At 34.9% G+C, this 12028-nt stretch overlaps 1 long non-coding RNA gene across 1 annotated transcript; it reads left to right on the top strand.

Annotated features, from left to right (window-relative positions):
- The first annotated feature begins 6045 nt into the window (after positions 1–6045).
- On the top strand, positions 6046–7319 carry LOC126892712 (uncharacterized). Its single transcript, XR_007700977.1, has 2 exons — positions 6046–6443; positions 6975–7319. It is a non-coding gene; the product is annotated as an uncharacterized LOC126892712 (long non-coding RNA).
- Positions 7320–12028: the final 4709 nt, after the last annotated feature.

The following is a 12028-nucleotide window of genomic DNA, read 5'->3' as shown; positions in this document are numbered from 1 at the left end:
GCTAAGTACAGGTGTAGTTTATTATAAGAGACAACTATGGACGTATAGTTTGGGCATCCATGATGAAGTCACAGAAACAGGACACATGTATGTCTGGCCTGAAAATGTGGCATCCCGAGGAGCTCAAGAGATAGCCTCATGTTTAATAAAGCATCTTGAGACGCACTTACCTGACCCAACCGAATATCTGATTTTGTACAGTGATGCTTGCGGGGGCCAGAATCGGAATATAGAGGTGGCTTTAATATTAAGCAATTACCTTCAAAAGTGTAAATCGTTACTAAAAGTTATAGAACACAGATTTTTTGTATCTGGACATAGTTTTAACACATGCGATCAAGATTTTGGGTTGATTGAAAAGGAGAGAAAACACCATGATCGAATTTTTGATCCCAATGATTGGGTTTCCATAATTCAATCGGCCAAAAAAAGAAATCCAAAATTCCAGGTCAAAATAATGAACTCACTAGAGTTTTTTAGTAGCAAGACCCTTGCGAATAAGATAACAAATAGAAAAGTTACTATAACTGGCGAAAAAGTTGAATGGCTTAAAATCCAACAGATAAGGTATCTTCAAATGAACCAAAAAAATGTATCTAAAATATACAGCACAGGATATGGGTTTGTTTCATGAGGTTGATTTAAGCAAGAAAACCAAAGGCCGCCCATCATCATCTACAGTAATGCACAACCTAGATGTTCTGTATCCAAATGGAGCAGCAATAACAAAAGAAAAGAAAAAGGATTTAATGGACCTACTTAAGTTTATTCCGCCTGAGTTCCACAGCTTTTATTCTGGATTGAAAGATAGTTCCGAAGCATTATATGAGGGCTTAGAAGAAGCAGTTATACATGAAAATTAAAAATACGCGCTAAAATATGTTTTTAGCTAATAAGTTGGACATTTGTTTTCAGTATATCTTAAGTTTTGTTTTGGGCAATTTACTATTTTAGTTTTCTTTATGGTAAATGTGCCTAAACACACAATTTACTCTAGAAATATATTTTTTGTAACGGCAAATGTGCCTACACTTTTTGATCACATAATTAGAACAATAAAACTTAGTGAGATTTTTTCTTGAATGTGTTTTTAAGACATTAGCTTTTCCTTAAAAAAAAAGTGTTACTTTTTTTATCATAAAAATTGTATTTTTCATTTCAAGTTAACTTTGAGATGATTTATCTCAAAAACTCCACTTTGTGGCTTAGTCACCTTTGCCTCGGAGCCACTCATATGACATAGAGTAGATAAATGATATTTAAAACGCACTAGGAAAAAACGACCGTTCGGACTTAAATGTCTTAATTTTATGTTACGCAGAAGCTTTACACCAAGTTTCAGACAAATCGGAGATCCTCAAGTTTTTGTCTGAGTGATTTGAGATGGAATGACCATAGATATTTCATATTAGAAATTTCATATAGTACTACTATTGCAATAATTTATTTTTGACTGGCCTAATCGAGCTAGAACGAGTTATTTCGCATTGGACGACCTCTGTAATATTTTGCAGTTTTGGTGGAGAAAAAGTTGATGTTAATTGATAGGAGTCACAGTGGAGTGAATTTATTGTGTTGTGCATCTGCTGGTGATATTTCGGTGAGTTTTTAGTTTTGTGTTTAATTTTAGTTTTTACTGCACTTACTGGCACTAAATATAAACATTAGCAACACCATATTTATTAAACAACTGTTTGCTCCTCTTATCAATAATCACAACAAACCTATTATTGGAACAACTAATCAGCTGTCGACAGACAGCCAGAATTACGATGAGTAATTACTGGTTGCTGAACGTAATATATACAAATAGAAGCTAAAAATAAAAGATCATATCCAGGGTTGCTTTTGACTACGAGGGCACCCTAAATAAAAAAATATGAGTTCACCAACCGAAGATACCACCACAATGACAAACACCTCACAGCCTTCCACTTCGTACACAGCAGCAGTAAAGAAAAACATACCACCGAAAATATCCTTCCTCAGCAAACAGCAAGCCGTAGTGATGCACTCTGAAGAAGACGTAAAGTTATATGACTACGTTAAATTCACAGGAGACATTATCGGACCAAGGAATATATGCTTCGCCTCAAGGATCTCAAACAGCAGAATATGTATTTATTTAATCAAAATCGACCTAGTTGAGCAGCTTATTTCCACAAACCCTACTATTAACATCGGAAGCCATATCCTGACAGTAAGAAAATTAGTCACACCAGCAAAACGACTGATCATATCTAATATATGTCCCTCAGTACCACATGAAATGTTAGAGACCGTCCTGAAAAATATAGGACTTCAGCTAGTTTCTCCAATATCATTTCTACGAGCTGGTATTCCCGGAGATGAATACAACCATATTTTGTCCTTCCGTAGGCAAGTATATTTTGTGCCATCCTATGATAATCCTGAAGTTGAAACATCCCTGATTATTCCATTTGACAATTTTGATCATAGAATCTTTTTATCCGCAGATAAAATGATTTGCTTTTTATGTAAAAAACCTGGCCACACTGCATCAAATTGCCCCACTCCTGAATCTAATCAATCAGAAAATTCGAACAAAACACCTTCCCTTTCTTCTGCAATATCCCAAGTTGCAAGTCTAAACACACCACCGGTAGCTCCACAAGACCATATTCGGAAAATCCCAATGGCACGCAAAAAATTGATATAGATTCAAAAGGTGCAAAGAAACCAAAGTCAACGGACTCGTCAGAAATACAACAACCAACTAATTCAGAGTTTATCATACCAGAGCAAGCCACAAGAAAAGCAACTCAACCCAAAAAAAAACTCAAAAGGGACTCTTCAATTTACGATGACTGCAAAATATCTTTGGAATCCAAGATTGCAATCAGAGAGCCCTACCAAAAAGATTATTTTATGTTACCGGTCGATAACTTCATAGCTTTCTTAGAGAATTGTTACGGTAAATCCAGCCCACTGAGTGAAGCACTTCTGTTGACAAAAAATATAGAAGATCTCGTCTCTGATATTTCCAAGATCCACAAATCACTAACAGATAGATCTCTCAAAAATCGACTCACTAGAATTATTAAAAAAATTAAAATGGAACTAGGCTCAAGTAATTCTGACGTAGAAAGCATAATCTCGGTATCCTCACAGGACAATTTAGAAGAAGACCATTTCTCTAAAGGTCCACCCACATCAGAAATATAAATTATTCATTTTCAATTTAATCCAATGGAACTGCGACTGGTTTTACCCCCGTCTACAACGTATTCAACAATTAATTATGGACACGAATGCTGACATTATCTGCCTATAAGAAACAAACTTCAAGCAAACGGACAAGGGTTATCTTAATGGTTTTGAAGCACACCACTTTTTAAGAACAAATTACATTAGAGCTAGCGGAGGCACTTCGATATATATTTCTAAAGATTACTATTGTCAAGAAGTACACTTAACTACCACACTAGAAGCCATTGCGGTTACTCTTTGGTGCCCAAATATAATTACTATCTGTAGCATTTACATACCACCTTCCCACAATCTTACTGAATCTGAACAAATTTAATTAATCAACTTCCAGCCCCCTTTATTTTAGTAGGTGATTTTAATGCCCATAATTCACTTTGGGGATCGGAAAAAACATTTGGTAGAGGAAAAGTCGTTGAAAATGTTCTAAACCCCTCGAACATCTGCATCTTGAATACTGGATCCAAAACACACTTCAACATTTCTAGTGGTACTTTCTCCCCAATTGATCTCAGCTTATGTGATCCAAGGTTAACACCACTTATAACTTGGGCCACAATGGATTGCCTGTATGATAGTAACCACTTTCATATCTTGATTTCTAATTCTATTAGCAAACCCAGAGCAAAAATTTCAAGATGGAAATTATATCAACCTAACTGGAAAAATTTTTTAGGCTGCATTGAAAACAAGATCAACCAGCTACAACTGTCAGAAGATCCTGATACAGCACTAGACTCCTTCGTGAGTTTAATCTCCCTAGCCGATGAAACACACATTGGAACATGCACAATATCGGCTTCTCGAAAAACTGTACCCTGGTGGAATACTGAATGTAAGAACGCTATCCGAGAAAGCAAAACGGCATTAAATAAATATCGTAGAACCAGAACCGAGGCAAACCTGATAAATTCAAACAACTAAAAGCTATAGCGCGACGAGTCATAAAACAAAGTAACAAAGACTGTTGGAATAAATATACAGGGTGTCCAGAAACTCTACCGACAAACGAAGACAGGAGATTCTTCAGATAATTTTAAGATAATTTAACACAATTCACTTAGTCCGAAAATGCTTCCTAAGGGAGCTAGAGCTCTTTGAAGATGGCGTCTTGTAATTAGTTTTTCTTAAATACCTCCAGAACGCTTCTATTTAGAAAAACATAGGCGTCCGTTTTGGGTAGGACAATGGTTATTTTATCTTTAACTTTTTTTATCTTTAACTTTTATGAATTTCTGATACTGGATTATTAAATTAAGAAGTATTTTAGCACTAAAAGGTACTCTTGTTTTAAATCGATAGGACACACCGTTTTCTAGAAAAATCGATTTGAAAACTTTTCGCTTTTAAAATTAAAAAAAAAATTAAAAAAAAAATGTTTAGAAAGGCGAAAACTGGTACATTTATTTATATTCCATAGATAAATCGATTTCATTAATTGCGAATTTCTAGTACTGGTCATAGGCGTCCGTTTTGGGTAGGTCAACAGTTATTTTATAGCATAACTTTTTTGTCTTGAATTTTTGAGTATTTTTGACACTAGATTATTAAATTATGAGGTATTGGAGTACTAAAAGTTACTCTTACTTTATGTTGGTAAAATACTTCGTTTTTTGTTGAAAAGTTCTTTCAATTTTTTTTCAAATTCCAAAAACGAAAAACTTTCAAATCGATTTTTCTAGAAAACGGTGTGTCCTACCGACTTAAATCAAGAGTACCTTTTAGTACTAGAATTCCTCACAATTTAATAATCCGGTGTCAAAAATGCATAAAAGTTAAGGACAAAAAAGTTATGCGATAAAATACCCGTTGCTCTACCCTAAACGCACGCCTATGACCGGTACTAGAAATTTGCAATGGATGGAATCGATTCATCTCTGAAAAGTAAATATGCATACCAATTTTCGTTTTTCTAAATAGAAGCGTTCTGGAGGTATTTAAGAAGAACTAATTTCATGACGCCATCTTCAAAGAGCTCTAGCTCCCTTAAGAAGCATTTTCGGACTAGGTGAATTGGGTTAAATTGTCTTAAAATTATCTGAGGAATCTCCTGTCTTCGTTTGTCGGTAGAGTTTCTGGACACCCTGTATATCCTCCATATTTGTTGACGCTCCCTCCGGTCAAGTTTGGAAGAAAATCAAACAAATGCACGGGAAAACAACACACTTGTCAATTTCAGCCCTTAATTTTCATAATTCAACAGTAACGGAAGATGACCAAATTGCTAACATCATGGCAACTCATTTTCATAATAAAAGCAAAAATGACCACTACAAAAATACTCTAATTCCCCATAAAGATACTTCTTCTACCACAGATTTGTCAGATGACCTTCACGCTTTAAATTCACCTTTCACCTTTCAAGAGCTTACTTTTGCAATATCCACGCTAAAAAATTCTGCGGCAGGAACTGACAATATATCATCCATATTCCTCAAAAATTTAGCTATCAATGGACTTACAAAATTACTTTCATTTTCCAATTCTCTTTGGATCAACGAAAAGTTTCCTAACCTATGGAGACAATCAATCATTATTCCAATTAAAAAAACCCGACAAACCTACCATAGAGCCATCCTCTTATAGACCCATCTCATTAACTTGTTGCATGTGGAAATTATGGAAAAATTAATCAATAATAGACTTATCTTGTTTTCTGAAAAGCATAACATAATTGGCTCGGTTCAATCGAGATTCAGACCACAACGAAGCGCAATGGACAACTTAGTATTACTACAAAATCATATAACCGAGAATTTCAATAAGAAACATGATACAGTTGTGGCAGCCTTTGATATTGAAAGCTGTGACGTTCCGCCCCTTATAGAATCGATTATTGATGGGAAGATATTATTAATTATCGAAAATATTATTTAATTATTCTCAGAATTATTTTCTTTCAATGTTTATTAAAATACAACTAAAACCCATCACAGAATTTTAAAATGCTTGCTGACGTCACATTTAAACGTGGCAACATTGGTTTCCCCACTTTGACAGCTAGGGATTTTGAGAATTGCCACGAGGTTCTTGGGCCGTTGAACTGAACACGCCATTGTGCTTTGAGGAGTGAGTCTACGTAGATGCGGGGTTATTGAACTAAGATTTACCTATAATTCTAAGTTCCAAAGTTATTAAATAGTTATATTGTAGTCATCCAGGATCAGTGAACAGTGAATTTGAAGAATTGTACCGCATAATGGAGTTCCACCCCGGTAAATAAAAAAACAATTATTACTTTTATTCAGCCATGTTGAATGTCCTTGACTAATTTGCTAATTAAATTTTATGTAGGCTATTTTCATGGTTCGATCAAACTCATCTTGAGAAAATGATGTATTCTTTGTGGATTTTGCTTTTACTTGGAAAATAGAGCTCATTTAAATTAATTTTTTTATACTCCTTTCAAGTTCAGATCTCCTATCTTTTGAAAGATGATTAAATAAGTATCCATTGCATAGTCATACTATTTCAGCCTAATATAATATGTCTGTATACCTGTATATTAATGAAATATTATTTCACAGTAATGATATCTTGTATTCAAATCGAAAATTACATGTGTTATTTGACCAAGGTCATCCGATAACAACTTGATGAAGAGTCGAACTGTCTAGTCATTCAAGTTTTTGGACTTAATGACCTATTTCTTCTTATTCCCATAGGAATAAAAACACCTCCTCGTATTTCTTGCTTCTTTTTTTTGACATTGGTAGATTGGTAGTAACACCATACTGTGTTTTCAGCATCTACTATGAAATCTTAAAAAACAAAAACCACCTAACACCACCAGGGACAGACCACTCCTCGAGCAACAATCACTGGACAACCAGCCTGGATCATTTCCAGTTGTTCTTCCTTTAAGTACCTCCAGCTGTTTCCACCAGCCTTCCTGTACCTCCAGCAGGACCGCTGCAAGCGAAAGTTAGCACCACTGGGTGCTCATTACATCAGCCAGACGATTGTGTAAAAGGGGTTTGTTTGGGGACATTTGGTGCGTTTTTAGTAAAGACAGACTGTTTTTTGTGATATTCAGGACATATTTTTTTTTATAGTTTAATTGCACACAAATTTTTCCTGCTTCATATTTTTATAGTATTTTTTTTAACATAATATTTAATTGATAGCGTTCCCCATACTGCATAATCCCTAAGGTAAAGATCTCTGAGCTCAGATATTTTCCCCTGCAAAAGTTGTTGGTACTCTTATTTTGATTATTTTTATGCTGGTTTTCCTTTCTATATAACAATTTAACATTATTTTAGTCTACTTTAAAGTAAATTCTTCAAGTTAACTTCAACTATTAGTAAAAATTTCAATCATTCACATTATTTAACTTTAAATTAAATTCATATAAACTTCTGGGCTCTATTCCCTCAGAATAGAGTTTGGTTTCACTTGTTGTGTCATTATTATAATCTACGAGTTAGAAAAAGGATCTGTTGTATCCAACCGTAGAATTATTTAGTAGATAAAGGCTTGTGCCTGTCCAACTCACATTGAGTTATTTATATATTATTTATAATATCAGGTAGTATTTATAGTAGTGTATATTTTCCCCTACAAAAATTGTTGGTACTCTTAGTTTGATTATATTTATGCTGGTTTCTATTTCTATATAACAAATTTAAACTTATTTCATTATTTTAGTCTACTTTAAATTAAGTTCTTCAAATTAACTTCAAATATTATTCAAAATTTCAATTATTAACTTTATTTAACTTTAACTTATTAAATTCATATACACTTCTGGGCTCTATTCCCTCAGAATAGAGTTTGGTTTCACTTGTTGAGTCATTATTGTAAACTACGAGTTATAAAAAGGATCTGTTATATCCAACCGTAGATTTATTTATTAGGTAAAGGCTTGTGCCTGTCTAACTCACCTTGAGTTACTTATATATTATTTATCGTATCAGGTAATATTTAATTAAGGTGAACGTATTATAAACGTACAATTATTATTTGGTGAAGGTTCTACTAACCTAGGTGTAAGTTGTATTTTCTGTATTAGAGGTACCCTTATTCAGATTTTCTAACCTTATTAAGATTATTCTTAGATCACATTTGTGTGATAATTTTGTAATTGACTTTCACTAGTATCATTTTTTTTGTCATGTTAGAGTCACAGACTAGTTACTTGTCTTAACTCGGAGATTGTGAACATCTAGTAGTTAAATTTAATAAATATATATTTATTGTGCATATTTTTTTTTCTCATATTACTCCTTTATATTTGTAGATTTAATATACTTTTATTACAAATTTAATATACTCTATATCAGCGTAGAATACCTGGAAGAGGGTTAACCCAGTTATCCTTCTTCTGGCGCCCAAAAATTTATTCTATTTTCATTATATTATTATATTTACCCTATCTACTTTGTGAACATTGTCTTAATATCTTCTTTTCTAGCCATCATTGTCATTTACTTTAATTTATTGTCCAGCCAGAAATAGCCGTGCAAATTGGCCGAATCCTTCCTTGAGTGTCAAGTGGCCATTCTCTAGCATATTGAGCTAGTTATTCAAGTTACATCTATCTATTCATAATTTTCATCTTCAGTCCTATATCAATTCTATACTCTTCGTCTTAGCATCTTTCCATACAAGTACTACTGCAAAGTAGTATTTGAGACTTCAGCTTCTTCAACGCAGAAGCCACATTGTTGTTCCTTTGGCTCCATTAAGTAGATCTCCTTTTTCCTACTTCTGTTGGAGTTTACCACTCTCTTTTCATTCACTCCAACAGAAAATCATCTTCTTTCTGTTACAAAGCGCCTTCGACAATATTCCAAAGAATGTAATATTACAGAAACTCATCGATAATAATATTACAGGCAATATTTACGCATTCATAGATAACTTTTTAAATCACCGTAAATTTAAAGTTAGAATAAATGGAAGTGAGTAGCATGTTCTCGAACAACTCAATGGTGTACCTCAAGGCTCTGTTTTAAGTCCAACTCTGTTCAACTTAACAATTAATGATATTGCAGAAGTTAATCAACCGGTAAAAGCTCTACTGTACGCTGATCTACTTATTTACTGTAGTGGAGCAAGCCTATCCAGTACATCAAATCTTATTCAAAATATTGTAAACAACGTATATTCCTGGTCCACACAACATGGCATCAAACTTTTCAACTCAAAATCTAAAATACTAAGATTTACCAGAAAGCAATCAAGTGCTCATAACCCGGAAATATATCTAAACGATGTTGCTTTACCCACAGTAAATCATCATAAAATCTTGGGGCTAGTATTCGATCAGAAGTTAAACTGGAAAATACACTTAAAAAATCTAAAGGACAACTGTGCTGATAAACTAAACATCTTGAAAACACTTGCACATCATCAATGGGGAGCAGAAGAGAAAATGATGCTGATAATATACAGATCCCTGATTCGTTCCAGGTTAGATTATGGTTGTTTTTTGTACATGACTGCATCAAAATCTGATTTAAAGAAGTTGAATCCGATACACAACAGTGCTCTGAGGCTATGCTTGGGAGCATTCAGATCCAGTCCCTCAGATAGTTTACACGTTGAAGCTAATGAAGCTCCACATTGGGTCAGACGCCAGCAGCTACTACTTAACTACGCTGCTAGGATATCAGCCACTCCCAGTAATTTAGTATATTCTTTGATAGCTAAACCCCAAGAAAATATTGGTCTTACTCCGGGCAAACTACCCACGATTCGACAGCTACTCTCACCGCTTTTACAAAATATAGACTTGACAGCTACTTCCCCCAATAAGATCTAATCCGTTCCTCCTTACATATATCCCAAACATGAAACTCATCCGTTAACTCTCCAACACATGTTCCTAAATATTGTTAGCCAATTACACTCTGACCTAATAATCTACACTGATGGCTCCAAGAATAATGACAGAGTTAGTTGTGCAGTTACAACGTCAACAGAAATCATCAAAACATCGACCCTCCCATCATTTTGCAGCATTCATACAGCTGAATTAGTAGGAATACTTCACGCAATAAACTCTTTGTCACATAATTACACATCTCTAGCAATTTGCACTGACTCCTTAGCATCTATCAATTCGATAAAAATATTTTCACAAGACATCCAATTGTTAAAGCCATCCATGACTCAATTAACTTACTGACCTCTCAAGGAGTCACTCCAACAATAATCTGGGTATCCTCCCATGTAGGTATTCAAGAAAATGAAAGAGCAGACGCCGCAGCCACATCAGCACTATCATCAACCAGTGATCCTGAATGTATCCAAATAGACAAAGATCTAAAATGTCATTTTAAACATTTAACAGGCAACTGCTGGCAAACCCATTGGAATAGGCTGCTTTCGAAACTGAAAGAAATTCAACCGAATATTGGTACATTTACACCGCCGAATATCTGCAGAAAATCAACCGTAGTACTTAGAAGACTGAGAATTGGGCATACCAGACTAACCCACGGATGTTTAATGGCTTCTGAAGACCCTCCTATGTGCCAACATTGCCAATGTCAGCTGTCAGTGAAACATATCCTAATCGATTGTCCAAAATATCAACATGCACGACGATTTCATGGACTCGAGAGTAGCCTGAATGAAGCACTAAACTCGCCAACTGATATTCTCCAAACCATAAGCTACCTATGAAATATAAATATTTTCAATAAAATATAAATGTTCATGTAATGTAAATCACTCGAATCTATGTATTTATTGTATTTATGTATTGTTCACTAATGTATAACTGTACCTGTGTCAATGATCATTGTAATCGAGACACGTTAATTCAATAAAAAAAAATTATTTGTTTTAGAAAAAATGTAAATTTTAATCAAAGATAAGTTTATCGTTACAAATGAAGTGAATGTTCAAAGCAATTTTCAGGTTTAGCAAATTTTAACGCCCATGAAAAAATTGTTTCCGAAAATTGTTTCAAACCGTAAACCCAAACAATTAAAGTGTATTTTATCAGCGTTGCCAGACGTCCCGCTTTTCGCGGGACGTCCCGATTTTTAACTCAAAATTAAATGTCCCGCGCGGGACAGGCTCAATCCCGCTTTTTGGGAATAATTCGACCCTGCGTGCAGCGTACTGAGAAAGCGCAGCGGTTGGCACAAACAAGTGTGGACCGGCCGCCTGTCCAGCGCATAATGAATATAAGCGCGGGCGAGAGAGAGGGTGCCTCTGTGCCTCACGCAATCGGTGCGTGCGACTGCTAACATCTTCTCTTTCTCTTCTGCTCTTTTCTTGTTCTTATTTGAATCGTAAGCGAGTAGCTGTGATTACTTACGAAAGAAAAACGAATACCATTTGTTTTCGAGCTTGAAATCAGTGAGGTAGTGAGTTGCGTTAGGTGCGAAATTTAGTGTAATTGCAATAAGAAAACAAAAGTTCCAGTTTTTTTACGAAAGATGAATGAAACTTATGAAACCGATAGTGATGTTTCGGATTGCTCGAAACCGGAAGACATTACACCCAAGAAGAAAATCAAACTAGGAAAACATCGCCTCACCAAATACAGTTCAAATTGGCAGAATGATCACAATTGGTTGCGTTCTGTGGCGTCGGGTGAGTATAAAGCTTACTGTACACTGTGTAAAAAAGAGTTTACTATTTCACATGGCGGATTAAACGACGTAGTGAAGCATTCCAAAACAAATAGTCACTTGAAGATCACTAGTTCTCGTGCTGCAAGAAACTTAACTAGCTATTTCCAGGCACCGGGTACTTCAACATCTGATCGTGATCGCGATGATATTATATACAAAACGTCAGCTGCAGAAATTACTTCTGTATATCACACCGTTAAACA

Source organism: Diabrotica virgifera, chromosome 9, assembly GCF_917563875.1.
Source record: "Diabrotica virgifera virgifera chromosome 9, PGI_DIABVI_V3a".
NCBI classification, from domain to species: Eukaryota; Metazoa; Arthropoda; class Insecta; order Coleoptera; family Chrysomelidae; genus Diabrotica; species Diabrotica virgifera.
This window is presented reverse-complemented; position numbering and strand designations above follow the sequence as displayed.